We start from the raw sequence: 25,977 nt of genomic DNA, 5'->3' as shown, positions 1-25,977 counted from the left end.
GTGCTCTGTGAGTACAAGTTGGTGTTCAGCAAACACTGTTGAATGAGTCAAGTCATTCACTCTTATTTCTGGTTAATTGGGGGCTTCCCTCATAGCTCAGTTGGTAAAGAATCCGCCTGCAATGCAGGAGAACCTGGTTCGATTCCTGGGTCGGGAAGACCTGCTGGAGAAGGGATAGGCTATCCACTCCAGTATTCTTGGGCTTCCATGGTGGCTCAGCTGGTAAAGAACCTGCCTGCAATGTGGGAGACCTGGGTTTGATCCCTGGATTAGGAAGAAACCCCTGGAGAAGAGAAAGGCTACCCACTCCAATATTCTGGCCTGGAGAGTTCCATGGACTGTATAGTCCATTGGGGTTGCAAAGAGTCAGACACAGCTGAGGGACTTTCACTTCACTTCACTTCTGGTTGGTGCTGTTTTGGAAGCCTGAAGATACTATTTATGGAGCCTAGAGCTTACATACTTTGTGTGTATGTGGTGGGGGCAGTGTAGGGGTGGGGGTCTTCTTTAATGTAAAAGAATATAGAATGATGAATTAGGTATGGATGTAATAACTTATTTGGAATGAGTAAAGAAACTGTAACAAATTACTGGAGACTTAGAAGTTTGGGTCCCTTTTCCCAAGTTCTTTTTAGCCAGTTTGCCATAAGTACTTTCTTAGAAATATTTCCCTTTTTTCAACTGTCTTTCCTTCTCCATTTATTTATTTGTGCCTGCGTGGGGTCTTAGTTGCGGTATGCTGGATCTTTGGTTGCAGTGTGTGGGCTCCTCCCTAGTTCTAGGTGTGGGGGCTTAGTTGCCCCAAGGTATGTGAGATCTTAATTCCCTGACTAGGGATTAAACTCCGAATCTCCTGCATTGAAAGCACAGAGTCTTAACCACTAGACCACTAGGGAAGTCCTTCCTTCTCTATTTAGAACTCCTTAAGTCCCAACAATTTGCATGTAAAAGACCCCAAATCTTAACCTTCATCAGCTTCATGGTAATCCTACATCCTCTTAGTGATTATTTCACTGTGGTATTGAGAAGGCCCTAGAATGAAGAGAAGTGGGAACGGGAGGAGAAAGATAAAGTTCTTGACTAAGTAGGCCATTGGCTCTCTAAGAAAATTCTAGACACAGTCTGAGGCCTCAACTCGACTGCAGTCCAGAAATGTCGTAACGCCAGGACATTCTGCACCGTCTTCTTTTGGACCCCTGCCATGGTTCCTCTGACTTGTCTTGTCTCTTGTGACCAGGGTTTGGCAGCCACCAACATCCTGCCTTTGGGTTGCTCCTGGATCAAGCCTCGGGCATATGCAGAGTTGAATAAATTCCCAGGCTCCTGCTCTACTTGTTGGCGATCAGTGGGGGAAAGGTCAGGTCAATTGTCCTTACTTTCTTTCCTTCTGTTTCTCCTTCATTCTATTTTCTGTCTTCTCAGAGAGGGGAGCAGTGTTTGAGTAGCCAAGTCCTCTGTTCCTCTTCTGAAACCTAAAAACATGCTCTGTTTCACAGGAGCATGTGATAGTCATTTTCTTCTTTTGTGTCCTTGAGTCTTTTCAGTTTCTTTACAGATATTTAAGACAACACTTGCATCATACATCAGATGTTATTAGTTTTTTCCATAGCATTTCTAAGATAAAAGATTTTTAAATGCAGTCATACAGACCGAGTAAATTCAGGAAATGTGTATGGCCTTGTGTAAGTGAAAGTGCTCGTCGCTCAGTCATTTCTGACTCTTTGCAACCCCATGGACTGTAGCCTGCCAGGCTCTTTTATCCATGGAATTCTCCAGGCAAGAATACTGGAGTGGTTAACCATTCCCTTCTCCAGGGGATCTTTCTGACCCAGGGATCAAATCCAGGTCTACTGCATCTCAGGTGGATTTTTTTTTTTTTAACTGTTTGAGCCATCAGGGAAGTCCCCATGGCCTTGTGTAAAGGGTATGACAAAGAGTTTGGATAGACAAGAACCTTCCAGAGTGTATATGCTACTTGGGGGGCAGATGGAGAATGAAAGATGTACCACGTAACCAAAACAAAAATTAGGGTTATGATGTCGTCATAATCAAAATAACATCAGTTCAGCTCAGTCACTCAGTCAGTCTGACTTTTTGCAACCCCGCGGACTGCAGTGTGCCAGGCCTCCCTGTCCATCACCAACTCCCGGAGTTTACTCAGACTCATGTCCATTGAGTTGGTGATGCCATCCAACCGTCTCATCCTCTGTCATCCCCTTCTCCTCCTGCCTTCAATCTTCAAAATAACATAAGGAAGGTAAAAAGGCAGGGTTGGGGTAAGGGCTTGGCATCAGAGTCCAAGATGGGCAAAGAGCACATTGGGTTTATACTCTTTGTGGAGGGGGTGGTGAATTTCATGGAACTTTAGAAAGAGGTATGATTTCAGCAGGCAGGGATGGACTGGGAGAGCAGGAGAAAGAGGAACGTCCTGAGAGCACAGCAGGGTGGGGGACGTTCAGGGGAAACTGAGCATCTAGCTTTGCTCTGACATGAGAGAATATGTTGGAAAATATTTTTTGAAAGATGTGGAAGGGTAAATTAGGTACACATTATGGATATTCTTTTTTTACTTTGCTTTTAAAATATTTTATTTATTTTTGGCTGTGCTGGGTCTTCACTGCTGTGTGCAGGCTTTCTCTGGTTGTAGTGAGCAGGGGGCTACTCTTCACTGTGATATGGGGGCTTCTCATTGTGGAGGCTTCTTTTGTTGGGGAGCATGGGCTTTTGGCTCCTGGGCTTCAATAGTTGCAGTGTGTGGGCTTTTGGGCACAGGGTCTTCAGAGTTTGCAGCAGGCTCAGTAGTCACGGCACCTGGGCTTAGTTACCATGTGGCATGTGGGATCTTCCCAGACCAAGGGTGGAACCCATATCCCCTGCATTGGCAGATGGATTCCCATCCACTGTACCACCAGGGAAGTCCCAATGGGCCTCCCTGAATCTTGGGTTTAGGAGCTGATATGAAAGAGAGTGTGATATATTGGGGAAATCACAGATCTTGGAGCTGGAAGAGCTGAGTTAAATTATGATGTTGTAATTTGTCAGCCGACAAACTCAGTGAATCATTAAACAGTGAATCATTAAACAGAGGCTCCCCAGCAGAATGGTGGATTAATGCCTGAACTAGTGGTCATTTGAGTATGGTGAGGTTAAGAATAAAGGAATGATGTTCAGTCATTCATTCTTGCAAGAAACACTTACCCAACGCCTAGGTCTTAGGAATCCTGAGGGAACCAGGCATTCAGGGCTCTGTTCTCAAAGAGTTGACATGTTGGTGCAGAGACCTAGGTAAGATAGGCAGGGACTAGCCAAAAGGAAATAAGATAATTTCAGATAGTGATAATTACTGTGAAGGGCGGAGAATAGACAGCTGGGTGAAGAATAATGAGACAGAGTAGAAGAGCTGTATTTTTCATACTTCAGATGTTGTAGTTAGGGAAGGCTTCCTGGAAGAGTGGACAACTGATGAAAACGGGCCAGAAGTGTGAAGACCTGGGGTCTAGAGTTCCAGGCAGTGGCAATAGTAAAACCATACATGAGGGTCAGAAGGAAAGCCAGTGTGGATGAGAACAGGATAACAGTGTGGATGGAGCATGGTGGCGAAGAACAGAGCAGACAAGTCCCTGTATTGTCAGGACAGATCGTACGAGGCTGTGTGGTCAGAGGAAGAGTTTGTTTTTCATCCCAAGGGCAATGAGAAACACTCATTGGTGGTGTAAAGCAGAGGTGGGCCTGGGGCATAATTTATTCTGTGAGAAGAGAATTGTAGTGGGACAGGAATAGCAGGGGCAGACCAGCCCAGGGGCCACTGTGGTAATGTAGACAGACCATGGTGGTGGCTAGGCAGGGTGGTTGTCGGGAGACAGAAACCCATGGTTGCATCTGGGCTATTTGGAGCATTGTGAAATTGCTGATGGATTAGCTGTGACCACAGATAAAACGTGAAGTGAAAATGCTTTGTAATCTGAGAGGCCTGTGTACACACGAAAGAATAAAGCATCTGCAGTCCATCAGCAAAGGTGAAGGTTTTGAGCTTGGGAATGACTCGAAGCAGCGCTTCAGCCAGGTAATGAAGCCTTCTTAACTCAAAGAGAACACTCAGGGTCCAGAAGGGAGGGCGTCAGGCAGTCCAGCACATCTCAGCTTCCACAGGCAGCCGGATCACCTGGAAGCTGAGTGTTAGTCTCTCAGTCTTGTCCGACTCTTTGTGAGCCCAAGGGCTTAAGCCTGCCAGGCTCCTCTGTCCATGGAATTCTCCAGGCAAAATAGTAGATTGGGTAGTCATTCCCTTCTCCTTGAGATCTTCCAGACTCAGGGATCGAACCCGCGTCTCTTGCATTGTAGACAGATTCTTTACCATCTGAACCACCAGGGAAGCCCACCTGGTGTGTGTGTGTGTGGGGGGGGGGTCTTGTTAAAACACAGATTTGGCTCTGTAGATTCAGAGTAAGACCTGAGATTCTGCATTTGGAACCAGCTTCTGTGTGCTGAAACTGCTGGTCTGCAGGTCATACTTGCAGCAGCAAAGAGTTCAGGAGAATATTTCAGGTGACATTAATGAAAGCTTGAAGTGGGTGGGAATATGGATGCAGAGATATATATGGGTATAGAAAATAACTATTTCTTTTAGAGTCCAGACTTAAGAACAAAAGGGAGTCATGAAAAAATGAAGTTTCGAGTCATGGGGACCAAGAAATGATGGTGTTGATGATATTCACACTGAAAGCAGAAGGACATTTGTGGGAAGGGAAGAGAATGGATTCTTTTAAATCCCCACTATTTTTCCTGGGCTGTGGTGTGGGATCTGACTTGGGTACTGGGGTGGGAAACCCTCCTGACCTATCCAGCCTTGTCTGGAAGGATGATGAGTCCCAGTCTTAATTCTCTATGACTATGTTTGCTGAGAAGGAGCACACAGAGTCTGGGTGTATTTAAAGAGCCCCAGAGGGATGGAGGAACAGGAGCCTCATTCCAAGTAATGTGGTTGGAATCTGAACCCATAGACCATCTTGGAAGTCAAGGAAGGCTGTGTCCTTGGACTGTGTCCTTGGCCTTAGTCTCTGCCTGTTTACTGCAGAGCATCCTTAAGGCCAAACCCCACCCCATCTCATGGCTGCACATGACATGCTGCTGACTTCAGATATTAATACCACAGAGCCTGAGGGCTAGAGCTGGCACATCTGTGTGATATTAATATTATGAGCAATTGTCCACATTATTGGTCACATTATGTGTCAAGAACTGTGCTAAAATTTTACAGTTATTTCATTAATCTCTTGCCATTCCAAGAGGAAAATTTAATTAATATTACCTCTTTTTACCCCAGACATCCCCCATCCCCCATGGGATGCGAAGTTTTGCAAGGCTTGGTGCTTTTTCAAGATTCCACACTAAGGTGGCAGAACCAGAAATGAGATGAATCCATTAAGTAATTCTTCCAACCAGCAGGCCCAGGGAGACTGTTCTAAGCAGCCTCACCCTGAACCATCAGGTCAGACAGCTCCCCTGGCAGCATCTCTACAAAATCATCCTGGTTGTTTTTGTTTAGTCGCTCAGTCATGTCGGACTCTTTGTGACCCCATGGACCACAGCACACCAGGCTTCCCTGTCCTTCACTATCTCCCACAATTTGCTCAGACTCCTGTCCATTGAGTTGGTGATGCCATCCAACCATCTCATCCTCTGTTGCCACCTTCTCCTGCCCTTAATCCTTCCCAGCATCAGAATCTTTTCTGATGAGTCAGCTCTTCACATCAGGTGGCCAAAGTATTGGAGCTTCAGCTTCAGCATCAGTCCCTTCCGATAACTATTCAGGGCTGATTTCCTTTAGGACTGACTTGTTTGATCTCCTTGCTGTCCAAAGAACTCTCAAGAATCTTCTCCAGCGCCAGTTCTAAAGCATCAATTTGTCAGCACTCAATGGACCTTTGTTGGCAAAGTGATGTCTACCTGGGGTTAAAACAGAGTGCCTGGCTTGACAATTGGTTTAAGTCATCTCTGGTCCTAGCTCTGAACCCAGTGATCTGTGTGACTTTAGGCAAAGCACTTGAATTCTCTGAGCTAAAATATTATCCCCCACCCCACCCCTAAAAAGGGGATTTGATTTCTCAGGCCAAGTTATCTATTAGAATCAATGAAAAAGGGACTTCCCTGGTTGTCCAGTGGTTGAGACTTTGCCTATCAATACAGGGGGTTCAGGTTTGATCCCCAGGTGGGAAGCTGGGACCCCACATGCCTCAAGGTCAAAAAAAAACATCAAACAGAAGCAATATTATAGCAAATTAAATAAAGACTTAAAAAATAGTTCACATTAAAAAAAAGAAATTAAAGGAAAGAAAAGTATCAGTGGAGAATGGTTAAACAAACCACTGATGCTGTGTCCCATCCTGGGATGGCAATTTACTTAGTTTGGAAGAGAACTCAGGTATTGGGATTTTTATGATGTTTCAAGGGGCTTCTATTGGACAGCCACGGGTGAGTCCCCAGATTGTCCGATCACTCCTGCACGGTGGTGAAGGAAAGCCCACCTCTATCAGTGTCTTCCTAAAACTTTGCGATGTAAATCTATGTGTGTGTGTCTGTTGCTCAGTCGTGTCCCTCTCTCTGTGACTCCGTTGACTGTAGCTCTCCAGGCTCCACTGTCCATGGGTTGCAAATTTTGAGAATTCATTTCACACTGGCTATTTTTTTTAAACACTTCTGAATACAGTATTTTTATTTCTCATATAGCTTCTAATTCTTTTGAAATTTATTTATTTTTGCTAGGAGGATAATATCTTTACAATATTGTGCTGGTTTCTACCATATCATGGTGGCTTTTATTCTAAGCACAAAACCTCAATGGGTGGGTCTGTGCAGTCTGAAACAGGAAGGAGGGTCCGATCTGATGATACAAATTCTGGGTTTTATAGGTAAAAAATAGGAATATGGGAAAGATGATTCTTTTGTTTTTAAATAAAAGAAGCTGCTGCTCCAGAATGGCGCCTGGAGAGGCCTGGCTACTTTGTGTGCTGAGCTAGAACCCGAAGCTGAGAAGTGTGTTCAAGGCCAGTAGGACCCGCCTGGATTTGGCTGGGAAAATGTAGTCACTGGATGCCTGAGATATTACAGCTGAGTGACATGGAGGCAAGGCCAGAGCTCTACTTAGAAATTATTTCATCCCTAGGTCAGGGGTGTCAAATACCCTTCCGGGGCCTCTGAGGATGCAAGCTTCCCGGCCACGTGTGTGGCAGCACCTGGGGACATAAAACCCTACTTCGTGGAGGTGATATCATGAGCAGACCCTGGGCCCAGGGTTTTGCAGCCCAACCATCCCTCCACCCAGATGGCGCTGATATGTTTCTATTTTAAGATTCCTCAGTTCTTGAAGAATCAGTGTATTTCTCCCTAAACTGTCCCCTCGGAGCCAAGCCTGGGCTGACTCCCATCGAGCCCCCATCTTCTCTCAGTTCTGGTCCTGAACGGCCGAACCCGGAGATGTTTGCCTCCCGGGGCAGGTTGACGTCAGCGAGGAGGCAGTTCCTCGGCCGAGGGAGCCAAGTCCTCAGACATGATCTCGGAAGTAGGACAAGTACATTTTGTTTCTGCGATGCAACCCAGAGAACTTCTTGGTCCCCGAAGCCTGTGCCAAATGTGTTTGCGCAACCTCAGTCAGCCGCTGCCAGGATGCGGCTGAAGGACTTGCCAGGGTTTCATTTCTGTGCGGAGTCAATGTGGGGGTAGGGACCTCAGAAAGGGCGAGGGTCCTGAGAGACGGTCTCCCTGCCTGGGCTACAGATGAGACAAGGCTGCACCGCTCACCGCTCCCCACACTGTCCTCCTCCCAGGACACGTGGCCGCAGGAACATTGAGGTGAAGTTGGCCCGGCCATGGTTCCATTTTGTTTTGGCTAAGAGTGTGTTAATGCCCGTGGAAAGAAGCAAGAAGAGCTACCAATTTGGCTGTTGCTTCTGAACATTTGCTCTGCATTCCTGAATCCTCCTGGTTAAAGAGAGCTGCCTTGCAATTCTTTTCCTCTAGGCAATGGACAGGAACACACACTCTCTCTTTCTCTCTCTCTCTCCATGCATGCAAACCACACATACCTGGAATTAAAACCTTTAGGAAATGACAATCCTTTATTGCATGTGTGCCGACCTTCACACGCTCCTGGTGGGAGAAATAAAGGACTATAAAAATGGGTGTGCACAGAAAATTGACCAGTTTCAGGACTAACGCTGGCATCTAACAAAGGTCAGTCTTATAATAATAAACATATACTTTGTAACGATTAGAGTTTATGGAACCATTTCTCATGTCTCAATCTGATCAGCCCAATGACATTGTAAAGTAAAGATTAGTTTCCTCTCCATTTTAAGGAAATGAAAGATCAGAGAAGTTAAGTGACTTGTTCAAGATTACACTGCAATTCATTTCTAGACTCAGGATAAAAAACAGAGGTCAATCCCATCCAACCTCTCTAACCAAGCTGTTTAATCTTGACCCTTGAAAGACCAGAGGTTAATTGGCATATGACATCTAATTTTTAAAAATTTAGTTTATTTTTGGCTGTTCTGGGTCTTCATTGCAGTGCAGGCTTTTCTCTAGCTGTGGCGAGTGGGGGCTGTTCTCTAGCTGTGGTGCTAAGGCTTCTCATTGTGGTGGCTATTTTGCTGCTGAGCACAGGCTCGAGGGCGCAGACTTAGTAGCTGTGGTGCATGGCTTAGTTGCTTCGGGCATGGAGGATCTGCCCGGATCAGGGATGGAACCTGTGTCTCCTACGTTGGCAGGAGGCTTCTTTACCACTGGGCTGCAGGCAAGCCCGAACTCGTTTGCTTGTGTGGCTGGATGCAAGGCCTGCTGTCACAGAGTGCCTCTGAGGCCCAGTCTCTCCCAGAGCTTTTGGGAGCTGAGACCTGCAGACCTGCTCCAGACCTTCAGGATTCCCCAGGTGATTCCCTGGCACAGCCGAGTTTGGGGTGCTGGGGAGAAGGGGGCTGGGGTCTCCATTTCAACTCTGCCATGCTCAGGAGTCCCTGAATATCAGAACTGCGTGGCCTGGGGAACCGTACCAGGATCCCACCCCTGAAGTTCTACCTTTGTTATAACCTCGTCGCTCAGTCGTGTCCAACTCTTTCTGACCCCATGGACTATAACCCGTGAGGCTCCTCTGTCCATGGGATTCTCCAGGCAAGAATACTGGAGTGGGTTGCCATGCCCTTCTCCAGGGATCAAACCAAGTCTCTTGCATTGCAGGCAGATTCTTTACCATCTCAGCCACCAAGGAACCTCATTTTCATTTTTTGCCTCTGGGATGAGACCAAGGTGTTATTTTTCAGTTTTCTCAGTAGTGTCTGATTCTTTGTGACCCCATGGACTGCAGCATGCCAGGCTTCCCTGTCCTTCACCATCTCCCAGAGTTTTCTCAAACTCATGTTTATTAAGATGGTGATGCCATCCAACCATCTCGTCCTCTGTTGTCCCCTTTTCCTCCTGCCTTCATTCTTTTCCAAAGAGTCAGTTCTTTGCATCAGGTGGCCAAAGTACTGGAGCTTCAACTTCAGCATCAGCCCTTCCAATGAATATTCAGGACTGATTTCCTTTAGGATTGTCTGGTTTGATCTGCTTGTAGTCCAAGGGACTCTCAAGAGTCTTCTCCAACACCACAGTTCAAAACCATTAATTCTTTGGTGCTTAGCCTTTTTTATTGTCCAACTCTCACATCCATACATGACTATTAGATCATGACTGCTTTGAAAAACGCCCCAGGTGGTTCTCATGTGCTTCAGATTTGGGAACCGTTGGAATTGATCATTTCTGAGATTCCTTCCCACCTTGGGTGAGTCTGAGGGCCTTGATTGTAAGGAACGGGCCTATAAATGCTTCACACCTACCATGGCTTTATTTATATCTAGTTGGTCAAGACATTCGTTTGGATTTGTGCATAACATGGACAAACTCGAATGTAATTATTGGCCAACCCAATAGTTCAGGATTTGTACAACATCTTGCATTGAACCAGACCTTTCTTCTCCTGCCCAGAGACTCTGCCTCGAGTCCTCCTCTAATAAGCACTTCTCTGTGGTTTCTAGACCAACGGGGTAGTATATTAATATTTTATTCCCTTCCTATGCCTGGGAAAAGCAGTTAAAATGTTCTTTTAACTTTAAAAAGGCCCCAGGCATCAGGGCCCACAGTGTCCTGCAGGGCTAAAGGCCCTGGGGTGAGAAGGACTGGCCTGCTCAGTGAAGATTTCCCCTGTCCCTTAGGACTGGCCCCAAAGTCAGCAGATTGCAAACACCACCAAGAGGGCCAAGGAGAAATTTCCAGACCAGATCTGGATCCCAGGAGAAGCCCGGCTGTTGCTGGTAAGGTGTGGAGAGTTCCCAAGACTTGATTGTTTTTGTTTTTTTGTTTTTTTTTTTTAAAGCAAATACCAAAACAAACCCCATGGTTCCCTGTGCATACAGAGTCATGCCGAAGGATGTGGGAATGTGTTCAGCCTCCCATGGCGCATCTGGTCAAGCCATCAGGAGGGAACAGTCGTTAGGGAGAGATTGCGCCCGGGTCAGCGGAGGACAGCTGTTCAGCTGGGGCCACGGAGCTGGCCCGTGTGCCAGGGAGCCCGTAACTCGAGATGTCCCGTGTTTCACTGCTTCTTAGATATGCAGAGAGGGTGCCAGACAGCAGGACCCACGGTGATTTACTGGGTTTTGCAAAAGCAATCTAGAAACAGATGGATGGAGGTTTCTGGTGGCACTCTGTGCTGCCAGGGCAAACGCGTATGTTTTCATCTGACGTCTGCACAAGTCAGGTGTCCCTCTGGCCACGGAAGACCACGTGCTTCAGCTGGGCGCCACACACAGAAAGTACGCAGCTGTCGCCACCCCTGGCTGACGAACGTGTGCCTGTCACGTCCCTCTGTGCTCTCTGCCTGTCCTCTCTCTCTCGAGCTCAGTTTTACGGCTCAGCAGCTGCACGGCTCATTATTTGATTTTCCTCCCCCTCGACTTCTTGGACTCCTCTCATCACCTCCTTCCTGTCTCTTCCTGGGGCACAACCCAGTTCCCATAGCTAAGCCTCCCACTCGCTCTCCCAAGGTCAGGATCCTAGGGAATCTGGAAATACCGGTGTAGACTTCTCTAAGATCTCGGGAGAGAAGCAGAGAGGCAGGAAAGCTAGGCTTTGGGTACCTGGCATCTGGGATGCTTACCTTCCCCACCTGCATTAGCCGTCCTGTGACCAGCACGGGACAGGGCAGTGTGGGACCAGTCATCAGTCAACAAACAGGCCACGCAGGAAGTGTCCCAATCTCCCTGCGGATCCAAGAGCAGGAGGATGTGGGCAGTGTGGTCAAGTGGGCCCCCCTGATTACAAAAGTCAGTGGGTCTCAATCCCACTACATCTTAGAATCTTCTGGGAAGTTTTCAAAACATACCAGTTCCTGGGCCCCACTTCTGGAATTCTGGCTTAACTAGGCTGGGGCGATGCCCAGGTTAGGAATTCTCTTTTGTTTGCTTTTAAATGTTTTTTAAAATTTTTTACTCATTTAGTTTTGACTGCACTGGCTCTCTGTTGCCGTGCTAGGGCTTTTGCTGGTTGCAGAGAGTGGGGCTGCTCTCTAGCCGCAGTGCTTGGGCCTCTCATTGCAGTAGCCTCTCTTGTTGCGGAGCACAGGCTCTCGGGCCCTCGGCCTGCAGTAGTTGTGGCACATGGGCTGAATAATTGTGGCTACCAGGTTGTTGCTCCTTGGAAGAAAAGCTATGAACAACCTAGACAGCATATTAAAAAGTGGAGACATTACTTTGCCAACAAAGGTCCATATAGTCAAAGCTACAGATTTTCCAGTAGTCATGTATGGATATGAGAGCTGGACCATAAAGAAAGCTGAGCGCTGAAGAACTGATGCTTTTGTGGTGTTGGAGAAGACTCTTGAGAGTCTCTTGGACTGCAAGGAGATCCAACCAGTCCATCCTAAAGGAAATCAGTCCTGAATATTCATTGGAAGTACTGATGCTGAAGCTAAAGCTCCAATACTTTGGCCACCTGATGCAAAGAACTGACTCACTGAAAAAGACCCTGATGGTGGGTAAGATTGAAGGCAGGAGGAGAAGGGGATGGTAGAGGATGAGATAGTTGGATGGCATCACCAACTCAATGGATAGGAGTCTGAGCAAGCTCCAGGTGTTGGTGAAGGACAGAAAAGCCTGGCATGCTGTAGTCCATGGGGTCGCAAAGAGTCGGACATGACTGAGCTATTGAACCGACTGAACAGTCTCTAGAGTAGTTGTCACACATGGGCTTCGTTGCTCTGAGACAAGTGGGATCCTGCTGGCTCAGGGATCAAACCCACGTCTCCTGCATTGGCAGGTGGTGGATCCTTTACCACTGAATCATAAGAGAAGCCCTCTGTTTATTTTGTTTGCTCTTAAACAAGCTGTTGGCTGGGTTGAGAGCCACTGCCATTCCGCTGTCCTTGGGTAGAGTCTGAAATAGCATCAAGTCACCAAATCCCCACTCCCAGGATGACGGGTGGTGTGTTCCCCAAATCTGAATTCTAGAATCTCTGTAAAAATGAACAGGAACATGTCATGTTTGCTGACCCATAAGGTGAGGGTCAGTGTGAATGCCAGTGTTAGATAAAAATGCAATTGTGCCTCTGTCTGGCACACACAGTGGCTTATTAACTGGTAACTAAGTGTTCCCTGATAGTCCTCCAGAGGGGCTGGCTGGAATGAATAAGATGGAGGTGTCCGACTCGTTAGTAATTACACATTAATGCCTCTAAATGCAGCTCACACTTACTGCTTTTCTGACAGCCTCTTTGCCAGCAGGCAGACCTTTCCATTGTTTAGTCAATTATGCTGTGTCTATCTCTTAATGGCTTTTAGATTTGCCCTCATTTCTTCTGCAGTTGCTCAACGGTAAAGAATGCAGCTGCCAGCGCAGGAACCGTAAGAGATGTGGGTTGGATTCCCAGGTCAGGAAGATCCCCTGGAGGAGGAAATGGCAACCCACTCCAGTATTCTTGCCTGAATAATCTCATGGACAGAGGAGCCTGCTGGGCTACAGTCCACGGAGTTGCAAAGAATTGGACACGACTGAGCACGCGAACACGACTGAAGCGACTTGGCAGCAGCAGCAGAGCACGAACGCACCTCTGGAACGGGTATCATCGGCATATCTGTCTTAATACCCTTTCCCCAATGGGTAGACAATGGGAATGGCTATCAGTCCTGGGATGCAGCTAGGTTGACTGGGGCTGGGGGGGAGGAGGAATCACAGAAGAAATTATTTACCCTCTGCTTCTGTCTGCCCCCACCAAACCAGAACCCCCCAAACCAATCCACACACCTGTCCCTCCCTGCTCACTCTCAGAGGAAGCCACTTGTGCTTCCTGATTCAAAGATGTGCTTTTAGGGACTTCCTTGGTGGTCCAATGGTTAAGACTCCACACTTCCAATGCAGGGGCACAGGTTTGATCTCTGGTCCAGGAAGTAAGATCCCACAGGCTGTATTACACAGCCAAAAAAAAACAAACAAAAAAAGATGCCTTTAGACATCATCTCCATGTATGGCAACAGACTGTGAAGGAAAGAGTCTTTTAAAGGAACACGTGTGCAATAGTTCCAATTCCTGCTGGTGGAGTTTCCCCACAAAGAGGTTGAAAAATCATGTGTTGTGCTTAGTCACTCAGGCATGTCTGACTCTTTGAGATCCTGCGGACTGTAGCCTTCCAGGCTCCGCTATCCATGGAGTTTCTCCAGGCAAGAACACTGGAGTGGGTTGCCATGCCCTCCTCCAGGGGATCTTCAAACCCAGGGATCGAACCCAGGTCTCCCACACTGCAGGTGGATTCTTTGCCATCTGAGCCACCAGGAAAGCCCAAGAATACTGAAATGGGTAGCCTATCCCTTCTCCAGGGGATCGTCCTGACCCAGGAATTGAACTGGGGTCTCCTGCATTGCAGGCAGATTCTTTACAAGCTGAGCTGACAGAGAATCCAGAATGTTATTTAGCCTGAGTCCACACATTCAAATGTCTATGCAGCCCTGTTGGATGGAGGTTTCTGTGATGATGGAAATGTCCTTTAACTTCAATGCCAATTCAATGACCGCCAGCCACGCGTAGCTTTTGAACACTCAGAATTGGCTAGAAAGCGAACTTTAAAGCTTATATAATTTTAGCTAGTTTAAACTTAAATTGAAGTAGCCCATACGACCAGAGGCCATTGGATCAGACAGCTCAGGTATACAGAGTCAGGCAAGGGGGAGAGACCTGGGTTCAGATAAGACCCCAGGACGTGGGGTGAACTTGTGCCTTGAGTAAAGAAGGCTCACTCAACTCCAAGAAACAGTTGCCTTGTGGCAATGTTACAGGCTCCATGGTGAGATGTTCTATTTTTTCAAGAGGAATCAACAATTCAAGTTTTCATTTGAAATCACCTAAGTTTTAAATGTTGGAAACCAGTCCAAAATTTAAAGAGCTTGTAATTCTAGTACAATCCCTTCATTTTATACTCGAGGAAATGGAGACTTGGGGAACTCATGTGACCATCGCAAAGCTGAAGAGCAAGTGGGCGATGCAACTGACCCTGGTCTATAGTCTAGGTTTGTGTCTCATCTCTTGTTTAATCAGTGTATATTCTCATTCTAGATGGTACCTATTTTGTCCTCCAGACATTTTCATTTTGCCAGACTGACCTGTGAGTTTATTGTTCCCTCTTATTCTTCCAGCCAGCAAGAATTTTCTCCGAGCATCTGAAATACCCTCGTGGCAGAAGAAAGAGAATTTTTGCCTCCCGGATTTAGGGGACTATAAGCCGTCTGTCTAGAGGTCTGAAATTCCTTTGAAGTCTCATATTTTGTCTTAAAAAATATCCATGTGAACTTGGCAGTCTACTCCTTAATATATTTGTGCTTATTTAATATTAAGACAAAACCCTCCTTTATATCTTCAAGTAAAACGGAAGTTCCAAACAGAAGCATGATTTAATCTTGCAGTTTCAGGAATTAACTGGCCCACAGCTTGTACCACTGGGCACCCCATGCTTTCAGCTGGAAAGTGCTGATGTGTGGCAAATGATTCTGATGGTCAGCTGCAATTTCTCTGCCTTGCCAGCACCACTATTTAATAGGTAGAGAGGAAACTTCTTGTTTGGCGGTGTCAGGATTTCTAGTCTTTTGCAGGAAGATGTGAATTGCCTGAGGCATGAATTTGGATCCCATCATGTAATCCTTGAATTTCACGTATTTCAAAGGTATAAACACAGAAATAGCGTAAAAGCAGGGAATATAAGCAGGCACAAAGAAATCAATCCAATGTCACTGGCTATTCAAATGGCATTGTCTTCCAGGAGACTTTTGTCTCCAAACACTGAGAAATTGTGGAAGTAATTAGGAGGGAACCACGTTGTGGCGGAGACAGTAAATGACCTTAATCTAGCCTCCCATTACATGTTCTTGAAATTAGTGTGCAGGCATTCCAGCTCGTAGACACACTCACTATATACACCTTGAAGAGAAGATGCGGATGAAAGAAGGGTAGCTCTTATGAAGAGAGGTCACAAGCTTTCAGTTCTGGGTTGACTTTTTTTGCTCTGTGTCTTCTTGATGCATCAACTTATTTTCTGTGTTTTTCTGCATTATCTCCGCCTTGCTCCAAAGCCTTCTAGTCAGTTAGGAGATATAAAGGGAAGTTTAAGAATCCTAACATTAGGTGGGAGGGAGGTTCGAGAGGGATAGGACCAATGTATACATATAGTTAGTTCACTTCGTTGTACAGCAGAGAATAACACAACTTTGTAAAGCAATCAGACTCCAATAAAAAAGATGAAAAGAAAATAAAGTTTAAAATTTTAAACAAAGAAAAAAGAATCCAGACATTGAATTTGTGGCTGGTCATAGAGTTTGTGCTTAATAAAGTTAGCAGTGGAAAAGTATCCTGAGCATTTTTCACTCAGATAAGACTAAGAAAATGTGGACCCCTTTGTGACTGTGCTGTGATTTACTGTCTGCCCTTAAATGCAGAATGCAGCGCATTATGGATTTTTGTGAATGCTACTTGGCATTATAATGAGCTTTGGCTATCTGGGCAAATCCTAAGGTCTCCTTGATCCCACATTCTGTTTCTGTTTTGTTTTAATCTTGAATTTTCCAGAAGACATTCGGGATTTTAGCCATCACACTCCCAAGTTTTTACTCCCCAACATATCACCTGCATATTTTGAATTGCCTGCTGGATGTATCCTTCATATTGAGAAAACATGGCATAGCAAACTTAAAATTTACTAAAGAAAATTTATCATCTTTTTCCCCCAATTCTGCTCTGTATTCTATACCTTCCCTCAGATAGTAGTGAAATGGCTCATACTTTTTCAAGTTAGATAATCCTCCATCATCTTTTGAGTTTTCTTTTTCCTGCCCTTCTACATTCAAGTAGTTGTCTATCATGTCAAATTTCTCCTAATATATCTGGCAGGGTTCCCAGTGCTGTGACTTTGCTTCATATCATCAAGTCTTGTTTAGAGGATTTCTTTCCTGACTTCTGATCCCTCTCACCTTTGGAGTAACTTAACACTGCCATCCTGAGATTTTTTTTTTTTGTAAATGGGTATAGTGGTCTCCTGCTTTAAATTCCCAGTAAACTCTAGTTGTTCCAGGATAAGGTTTAAATTCATTGTAAATGTTGCAAGATTGGTCCCAACTGATGCCAGTTTAGCTCTTCAACCCAACTTTTCTCCAGCTTTCACCTGTGTGTTCGACAGTCAAGCCACAGAGAGCCTCATTCCTCTGAAGGATCTTTCATGACCCTGGGTTGTTGCCACATGAGCCCCTCTGTCTGGGATGCTCTTTCCTTTGTTCGTATTTCTTATTCATCTTTCAAGATCAATTTCAAATGCCAGCTCCTTTAAAACCTGTCTACCGCTCCTCCAGTCGCAGTTACCTATTCTGCCTCTTATATTTCCCAGAGCCCCGTCCCTGGCTCTTTTACGGCCGTGATGCTTTGTCATTCACCGGTTCACTGTTTCTCTGTATTGTTCACTAGGTAGGAAGGTTGGGAAGACACAGATTTGTTCATCTCTGTGTCCCTAGGGCCTGGCACAAGTGGATGCCCAGTCTTTATTCAAACACTAATCTTATTAACCACAGTGGCCAACTGTCAACTCCAAAAGAGGAAGGATCAAGATTTATACATCTCTTCATTGTCAATGCCCATCAATTACTCAGTGCGGTGTGTTTACGGGCAGAATAATAGAAAGAATAGAAATTTTCAGAAATCAAACGTGGTGATAAAGATCACTCTGGCAGTTTTGTGCCCTTGGAAAGTTACCAACCATCGCTGGGAGAGAACCAACCATCTAAAGATCAACAGTCCATCATGACTGCCTTGCTTTTTGCATTCTTTTATTTCTACCCAGAAATTATACTAAGCATAGCTACTCTTTACTGAGGGACTCCAGTGTGTCAAGTTTCACACTAAAAATTACCTCATTCAATTAGCATTTCTTTAAAAGTAGCTTCGATTGAACTAAGGACTATCATCAGAAAAAAACCCTGGAATTTATTTAAAATTACCTTGTGCCCATCTGAAAGACTCAAAATTATTGTTTAAACCCTTCAGACATTACAACACTAATCCTTTTCTAATGATCTCATCTTAAGACATAACACTGGCAGGCGACTGTTGAGCCTCCCCCGGTAACAACATAATGAGCAGATTTGGGTATTTACATAATAACTCAGGATGATTTCAGGGCATTTTAGACAAAATATACAGCCACTTAGATTGCCGTCACTGCAGTTATCTCATCTCTCTTAGAAATTAAATGGAGATGGAAATGGAAAAAAATGAAAATCAAGGGGATTTTGGATACATCGTACTTGGTTTAGCTATTTCAGTGCTCTGGGTCTGAAGCAAAAAGCCACCATTAGGAAATTTGGTTCACAGAAAATGCAACCATTAAAGCTTTGAGCAAGACATCAAAAATTGATCTAAAGTAGAAGCAATTAGATTCCAGAAATCTTTTTGAAAATGGGTACTATTTGACATTTGTAAATGAAGAAACTAATGATCCTAGGGGTGAGATAGCTTACCAGATTCCCCATTTCTGACTCATATACCATTTTTGTTTAATGTTTTACTTCTAGCTCCATTTCTTTAACTTCACGATTGGGGCAGACACTATATCTATTATTTTGTACTTTATCGTCTTGCATGTTTGCCATTTTATTTACCCCTCCTTTCTTCTTGAGAATCCTTCTTATTTCCTTCTGAGATAATCTTCTTCTTTCTGAAATTCACCCTTTAGAGGTTCCTTAACTGAGTGTTGTTGTTTTTTTTGTAATGATCTTTCTGTTTTGTTTCTTATTTGAAATTACATTAATTTCATCCTCATAGTTAAAAGATAGTTCTGCTGGATTGTCAATGATTTTTTTCTCAGTTGTTGCTGCTCGTATATCAGCTGTTGGGTTAAAACTCCTTATAGGTTAACTGACTTCTCTGAGTGCTTCTTTGTCTTCAGTGATTCTCGAGTTGCGCTCTGATGTGTCTGGCTGGGGCTTTCTTTGAAAATGCTGGTGCTCGGTGGGCTCCGGAATCAGGGGATCATTGTGGTTCATTGACTGAAAAGGTCTCATCCGTTCTCTCTTTTAATATCTCCCCTTATGCATCCCCTTCATTATCTCCTTGAAGAGTGATATTAGAACTTTGCCCTTGACCTCTCTGTCCTTTGACCTCTCCTTCGTATTTTTCATCTCTTTGCCACTTAATGCTGCATTTTTGATAATTTTTTCAACTTGATCTTGAAATTCACTAATTTTCTCTTCAGTTCTGACTAGTTATTTTAGCTTTTGGGTTCTCAAATTTCTAATTGACTTTTTTTTTAAAGTCAAAATCTCTCTTCTTATCTAGTTGTAGTACCTTCTCTCTCTCTTTGTAAATGGTTGTTTCTTGGTACTTCAATGCAGGAGTTCTTTGAAACCTGGGCTGAAGTCTCTTTAACTCAATTTGTGACTTCTGCTTTTAAAATGAGTCCCAATCCCAAACCGTTTTAAGTGTGGGTTTATAGTTAAATATTCTCAGCAGAGAATTCACCTCCCCTACTACCACCACCCACCTTGCTTTTTCTTCCCTCAATAACCAAGGACAAGACAGACATATCTGTTTCTTTCTCTTTTAGATTTTCTTTTTTTAGATTCACTCATGAGAGTATTTCACTTCTGAGGTCATGGAGGTTTTTTTTTTGTCATGGTTTTCTCTGACTTCTCATCCACTCTGTCCTGCAGTCTTGGAACCTGTTAAAATACAGATGTTAGGTCCCCAGTGGTCGGCAAATGACACAGGAGGGGTCGGCTCCACCAGCAGCTTGCCTCCCTGGATTCACATTGACTTACTGTTTCGAGCCTTTGAGAATTCACCTTTGAGAATTCACCTTACTTTCTTCCAACTCTACCACCCATTTCAAAACACTTTAAAATTCATTCTGCATTTCAGTTATCTCTGGATCGTATTTCTAGAAGCAGACATCTCCAGAATGAATTCACTCTCCAGCATCTGATCAATACAGAAATGTACAGGAGGCTGTGCACAGATTACACGCAGACACCTCACCATTTTATATAAGGGACTTGAGGATACTGGGATTGGGGGTGCGGTTGGTGGGGTCCTGGAACCCACCTGAGGATATGGAGGGATGGCTGAACAAAAGCAGGTATGTTAGTGGATTGGGCAGAGGGAAGATAAGGATTTCCTGCCTAACTAATGCTGTGTTCTCTAAGACATATGCAGCAAGGTCTTCGAATGGCCGTTACACATCTTTATAATGTGAAATGGGGCTTCCCAGGTGGCTCAGTGGTAAAGAATCTGCCTGCCAATGCAGGATCAGTCAGTGAAGTCAGTGAAGTCACTCAGTCGTGTTCGACTCTTTGCGACCGGATACCCAGCTTCAATCCTTGGGGCTGGAAGATCGCTTGGAGAAGGAAGTTCCCTTGGAGAAGGGAAATCCCATAGCAAGGAGGAGCTTGGTGGGCTACAGTCCATGGGGTCGCAGAGAGTCGGACACAAGTGAGCACGCATGCACACAAGTAGAAAGACTAATGTCTTGTCAACTAAGACAAAAGTGGAGATACTGTCCTGGGTGTCTGGTGTAGACACTGATTATTTATCAAGAAAGTCACTTCTCCTGTTGTTAAATGTGTTTCTAAACTTTCAAACTGGAATGATGACTATTGTATTGATCAGACATCAGAGAAATAGTGGGAAAGAAAGTCACAGACCTTGGCACAATAGACATCCGAACCCTGGGAGAGCAAATCCTTTTCAAACCCTAGGTTGCTTTTCTCAGAAGAGGGGGGGAGTGTGTGTGTGTGTTGGGGCAGACGTGCTAACCTGGAGTGGGTGGGGGCCACTGACTATAACATCCCTGGAGGAAAGGGCAGAGAAGCCTATCTCTTTCACACACATAAACTTGTGCAGCATCACGTCTGGCAGGGAAGGTCCAGATTGGTTCAGGTGTATAGTCGGTTCTGGGAAATGCAGATAATGATTAATCGCAGGTGTCCATCAGCTCCTGGATTCTCAGATGGAGTCCTGCAGGGGTCTCCATTAGGTCTGGGCTTATTTGAATTCTGGCTAATGATCTGGAGGGAGGGTGTTGCCAGGAGACTAATGACTCTGAATCACGTTCATGTTGAGGGCTTAAATCATCAGCATGGACTGAAAAGAATGCATATTGTATTAACTTCCTATTGCTGCTGTAACAAATTATCACCAGTTAATGATTTAAAACAATGTGAATTTATTACAGTAGGGTCGTGTGGGCCAGAAGTCTGGCAAGGGTCTAGGGCGGCTGCAGTCAGGGTGTGGGTGTGGGCAGGGCCACATTCCTTCCGGGACTGTGGGAGACTGTTTGCTAGCTCCTTCCAGCTTCGATGGGTCCCTTCTGCTGCTGTCTCTGGTTCTCAGCAGCCAGGAAAGGGTCTTCTGTCTGAAGGACCCTTGTGATCCCACTGGGCCACCTGGATAATCCGGAATGTTCTCTCCCCAGCTCAAGGTCCTTGACCTCGGTGACATCTGCTAAGTCCCTTGCCATGTATGGCAACATATATGCAGAATCTGGGGTTTAGGATGTGGGCTTTCTTGTAAGGTAGGGTATTATCCTGCCCATTACACGTGTAAAGAGGTTATGGAAATTGGAGCTGTGTAAAATCAGTCTCAAAAATGGAAATGAATGAAGGAGAGAAAATGGCTAATCTGAGTGGCCCTGGTTCATCAGGGATTAGAGACACACCTCCCTGTGAACAGAAGCCACTCTTCCCGGTTGGGCCCAGAGAACCCACTTTGCAGACAAGTGAAAGGTGGGCCATTGCCTCAGAGTGGATATTCAAATGAGTGTTGCTGTTTAGTTCAAAATCAAATATCAGACTGCCTGTGTATATTAGTTGCTTGGTGCATCCAACTCTTTGAAACCCTGTGGACTGTAGCCCTCCAGATTCCTCTGTCCATGGGGATTCTCCAGGCAAGAATACTGGAGTGAGGTAGCCATTCTATTCTCCAGGGAATTTTCTTAAGCCAGGGATGGAGCCCTGGTCTCCCAGATTGCAGGCAGATTCCTTACTGTCTCAGCTACCAGCTCTAAATATCAGATGAATATGTCTTAAATAATAAAATCATTTCTTGGGATGTGATGTTTTAGAAATGGAGACTTCAAAGGAGATGAATGTGCAAGCTGATGATTAAGAGGACACCAGGGCCAGTCTGAGAACAACTGGCAAAAATTATGCCTGGGGAAACACCTTCAAATAAGCCAAGGAGGCTAATGAGGAACAACAGGCCAAAATCAAGGTTAGTCCGTTTTAATCAGATGTAAAAAATGAACAGTGTTGGAACTGGGACTGTGTTAGGCAGAGTAAAGATGTTCAAGTCATAACCCCCAGAATCTGTGAATGTATTGCCTTATATTTTGGTGATACATAGTATAGTACAGTATACCACATACATGACAAAAGGGACTTTGCTGATGGGATTAAATCAAGGATCTCGAGATGGGAGATTATTCTGGATTATCACAGTAATCACAAGGGTTCTTAAAAGTAGAAGAGGCAGGCAGAGAAAATCAGAGAAGTGGTGGATAAGGAAGATGCAGCCAGATGCTACTGGCTTTTTGTTGTTGTTGTTAAATTGGGGTATAATTGTTTTACAGTGTTGTGGGAGTTTCTGCTGTATGGTGCTAATCAGCTATATGTTTACATATGTCCCCTGCCTTTCCATCCTCCTTCCCCCTCCCATCTCACCCCTCTAGGTCATCACAGGGTACTGAGCTGAGCTTCCTGCCAGCTATCTATTTTACATATGGCGTTTTACACATGGTAGTATATATGCTTCCCAGGTGGCTCAGTGGTAAAGAATCTGCCTGCCAATTCTGGAGACATTGGGTTCGATCCCTGGGCTGGGAAAATTCCCTGGAGGAGGCAATGGCAACCCACTCCAGTATTCTTGCCTGGGAAATTTCATGGACAGAGGAGCCTGGTGGGCTACAGTCCATGGGGTCCCAAAACAGTCAGACACCACTCAAGTGACTAAACAGCAACAACAAGAAGTGTGTATACGTCATTGCTCCTCTCTCACTTTGTCCCACCCTTTCCTTTCCCCTTGTGTCCCCAAGTTCATTCTCTATGACTGCATCTCTATTCCTGGTCATTTGTAGAGATGCGGATAGACCTAGAATCTGTCACACAGAGCGAAGCAAGTCAGAAAGGGAAAACCAAATATTGTATATTAATGCATATATATGGAATCTAGAAAAGGGGTACTGATGAGTGTCATTTTCAGGGCTAGCTTTGAATAAAGAGTGTGGGGCCACAGCAAAGGAGTGTCAATGGTCTCTAGAAGCTAAAAAGGTCAAGGAAATGGATTATTTCCTAGGCCTTTTGGCTAAGATCAAGTGGTGGCTCAGACGGAAAGCGTCTGTCTACAACGTGGGAGACCTGGGTTCCATCCCTGGGTCGGGAAAGTTCCCTGGAGAAGGAAACGGCAACCCACTCCAGTACTCTTGCCTAGAAAATCCCATGGACGGAGGAGCCTGGTGTCCATGGGGTCGCAAAGAGTTGGACACGACTGAGCGACTTCACTTTTTTTTTTTCCAGAAGGAACACAGCCCTACCCACACCTGGATTTTGGCCCAGACACCCATTTTGGACTTTGGACCTTTAGAAGTGTCAGCTAGTGCTTTCGTGTTGTTTTAAGCCCCTAGGGCTTGTGGTGATGTGCTTCCAAAGCAATAGGAGGCTGACAGAGGAAACATGCGCTTTTGTGGGTCTGCTTTCTGTGTGTGCATGCTCAGTCATGACCAATTCTTTGTGACCCCGTGGACTGTAGCCCGCCAGGCTCCTCTGTCCATGGGATTTTCCAGGCAAGAATACTGGAGTGGGTTGCCATTTCCCACTTCAGCAGATCTTCCTGACCCAGGGATCGAACCCGAGTCTCCTGCATTGGCAGGCAGATTTCTTACCACTGAGCCACCGGGGCAGACCCTGCTTTCTGTAATGGAATCCAATGCTACAGGGATGTGCCCTCAAAGTCTGGCTGGAAGACTGAACAACTAAGTAAATGAACATAGAAACTGTGGCACAGTCTTCTCAGGACACTTCGAAATAATGTCATTACTTTGCTATTTAAATTTATTCCCCCCTTGCATCAACTTCCTTTGATCAGGAGCATAGAACACCAAGAGGACACGCAGACACATACATGCAAATAAACAACTGTGAGTTCTAACGGACAGGACGAGGCTCCCCCCTCTCAGGGATCTTCAGTTAAGCCTGGGTTGGAGGAAACTCAATGCTCTCTGGTTTGGGGCCCAGCAGTGCTGCGGTAGGGTGATCTTAGCCTCTCTAATGTTCCAACCCAGACTGCGAACTGTTCTTAATCATATGACCTCAGACTCTTAGTTCAGGCTAATTAAGCCTCTTTTGACTGTACCTAATATCCTGGTTTGCAACAGCAGTTGGGTAACCGTTAATACTGTAAACCTTGGCCATGGTAGCTTGCTTGAATTCCTCTGTTTCTCTGGGCAGGATTCAGGCACTTCTGATAAGAATGCAATCAAGCTGCAGCTCTCGGAGGGGGTCTTTGGGCTTGCAGTCAACTAAGGGATTATTTTCAGAAAGAAGTAGTGGGCTAGCACCAGCTGGCAAACCTCCCCCAAGTCTAAGGATCTTTCCTCTCCTCCTGGGAGCTGCTTCCCTATACATGTTTTCAGGTGGGTTTAGAAGGGGAGTATGCCACCCACTGTGTCTGAAAAGGACAGCGAATGGAAAAGCCAAGGGGTGGCGGAGCGATCAGTGAGAGAAATGGTTCCTACAAATGAGTGTATGTCTCCAGAATTAGTGTAGGAGGGAGAAGTGATGATTAGACTTTAAAGTCTATTTCATTAGATGCTCTTAGCCATGAACTAGGCTTCACGGTGGGCTCCACGGCTTCTATGCTATGATGTTATCTTGGACTTTCCTGGTGGTTTGTAGGTAAAGAGTCTGCCTACAATGCAGGAGACCTGAGTTTGATCCCTGAGTCAGGAAAATCCCCTAGAGAAGCGATTGTCTACCCATTCCAGTATTCTTGCCCTGGGAAATCCCATGGACAGGGGAGCCTTGTGGGCTACAGTCCAGATGGTCACAAGAGTTGGACACGACTTAGTGACTAAACCTGACTTGTGAATCCTCTCTAGGGCTAAATAAGTAAGAACTCTTGGATTTTAAGTGTGTGTTTATCTACACATAGCCCACTGTTTCACTGTCAGCAAAGCTGATAGCCCCCAGTTTTGTGATGATATTTGAAGTTTTCTCAATGTCAGACTGTTTCACCTACATCTGCTTGAGGCAGTAGAGACCCCAGGAAAGAAATAAAAAGCGCTTTAATTTTGGGCAAGTTGCTTAGCTTGCCTCAGTGTCTTCATCTATAAAGTGGGGATAGTAACACCAGACTCAAGTGTGTGGTTCTTGTGGGGGTTAAATGAGACGGTGCGTGTAAAGCTCAGTGGAAAGTGTCAGCCACAGGGTGAGTTTCTCTGCAGAATTTAGCTGCTCTTCCTGGTGACAAGTGCTTAAGTAGGACCAGGTGTCAGCAACAAGGCCAAGTGCTGGGTGCAAAGATGGTTAAGGTAGAGTCCTGCCTGAGAAACTGTTTGCAGTTTATTGGGGCAAGAGATGCAAATATATGGGGCTTCCCAGGTGGCTCCATGGTTAAGAATCCAGTTGCCAGTGTGGGAGACTTGGGTTTGATCCCTGGGTCAGGAAGATCCCCTGGAGAAGGGAGAGGCTTCCCACTCCAGTATTCTTGTCTGGAGAATCCCATGGACAGAGGAGCCTGGTGGGCTACCATCCATAGGGTCGCACAGAGTCAGACACAACTTAGCAACCAAACAACAACAACAATGTGAATATGTAAGATTAAATGAAGACTCATGGGTCGCCTTAAAATTATGACTAGAGGAGAGTGAGTGGCCCGTTGTATCTGGGAGAGGGGTGGCGATCATGAGGAAGCGCTTTTAGAGCAGCCGGTCTGGAGGTAAGATGGACCCATGAGCGGGAAGGTGGTCCCTCCCACTTGACAGAGTGCCCACCTTAGAGAGTCCTGGAGGCGCAGACCCGGAGCACTGCCTGCCTGTCCCCATTGTGGTCAGCTGTGTGCAGGCAGAATCGGGAGGAAAGCAGGCATCCCAAAGGGTTCAATGTCTGCAATCAGATGGCCTTCAGGGCAAGCACAGGGGACCCTGCACCCCAGCACAACATCTTCCAGGGCTCCTGGCAATGGAGACTTTCCCTTTGCAAAGGGGGGGGGGGCTCCTGCTGCCTCCCGCCCTTTGTGGCAGCGATGGGCGAGGTGCCCTGAGGAGATAACCTGGGGAAAGTGCTGATGAAGGAGGAAGATGATGGAAGTGCTGATGAAGGAAGGCTTGCTAAGGTGAAATCTTTCCCCTGTTCTCACCCACCCTTTCCTTCTTGC

This window comes from Capra hircus, chromosome 12 (assembly GCF_001704415.2).
Source record: "Capra hircus breed San Clemente chromosome 12, ASM170441v1, whole genome shotgun sequence".
Classification (NCBI taxonomy): domain Eukaryota; kingdom Metazoa; phylum Chordata; class Mammalia; order Artiodactyla; family Bovidae; genus Capra; species Capra hircus.
The sequence above is the reverse complement of the archived record's forward strand: the minus strand, read 5'-3'. Positions refer to the sequence as shown.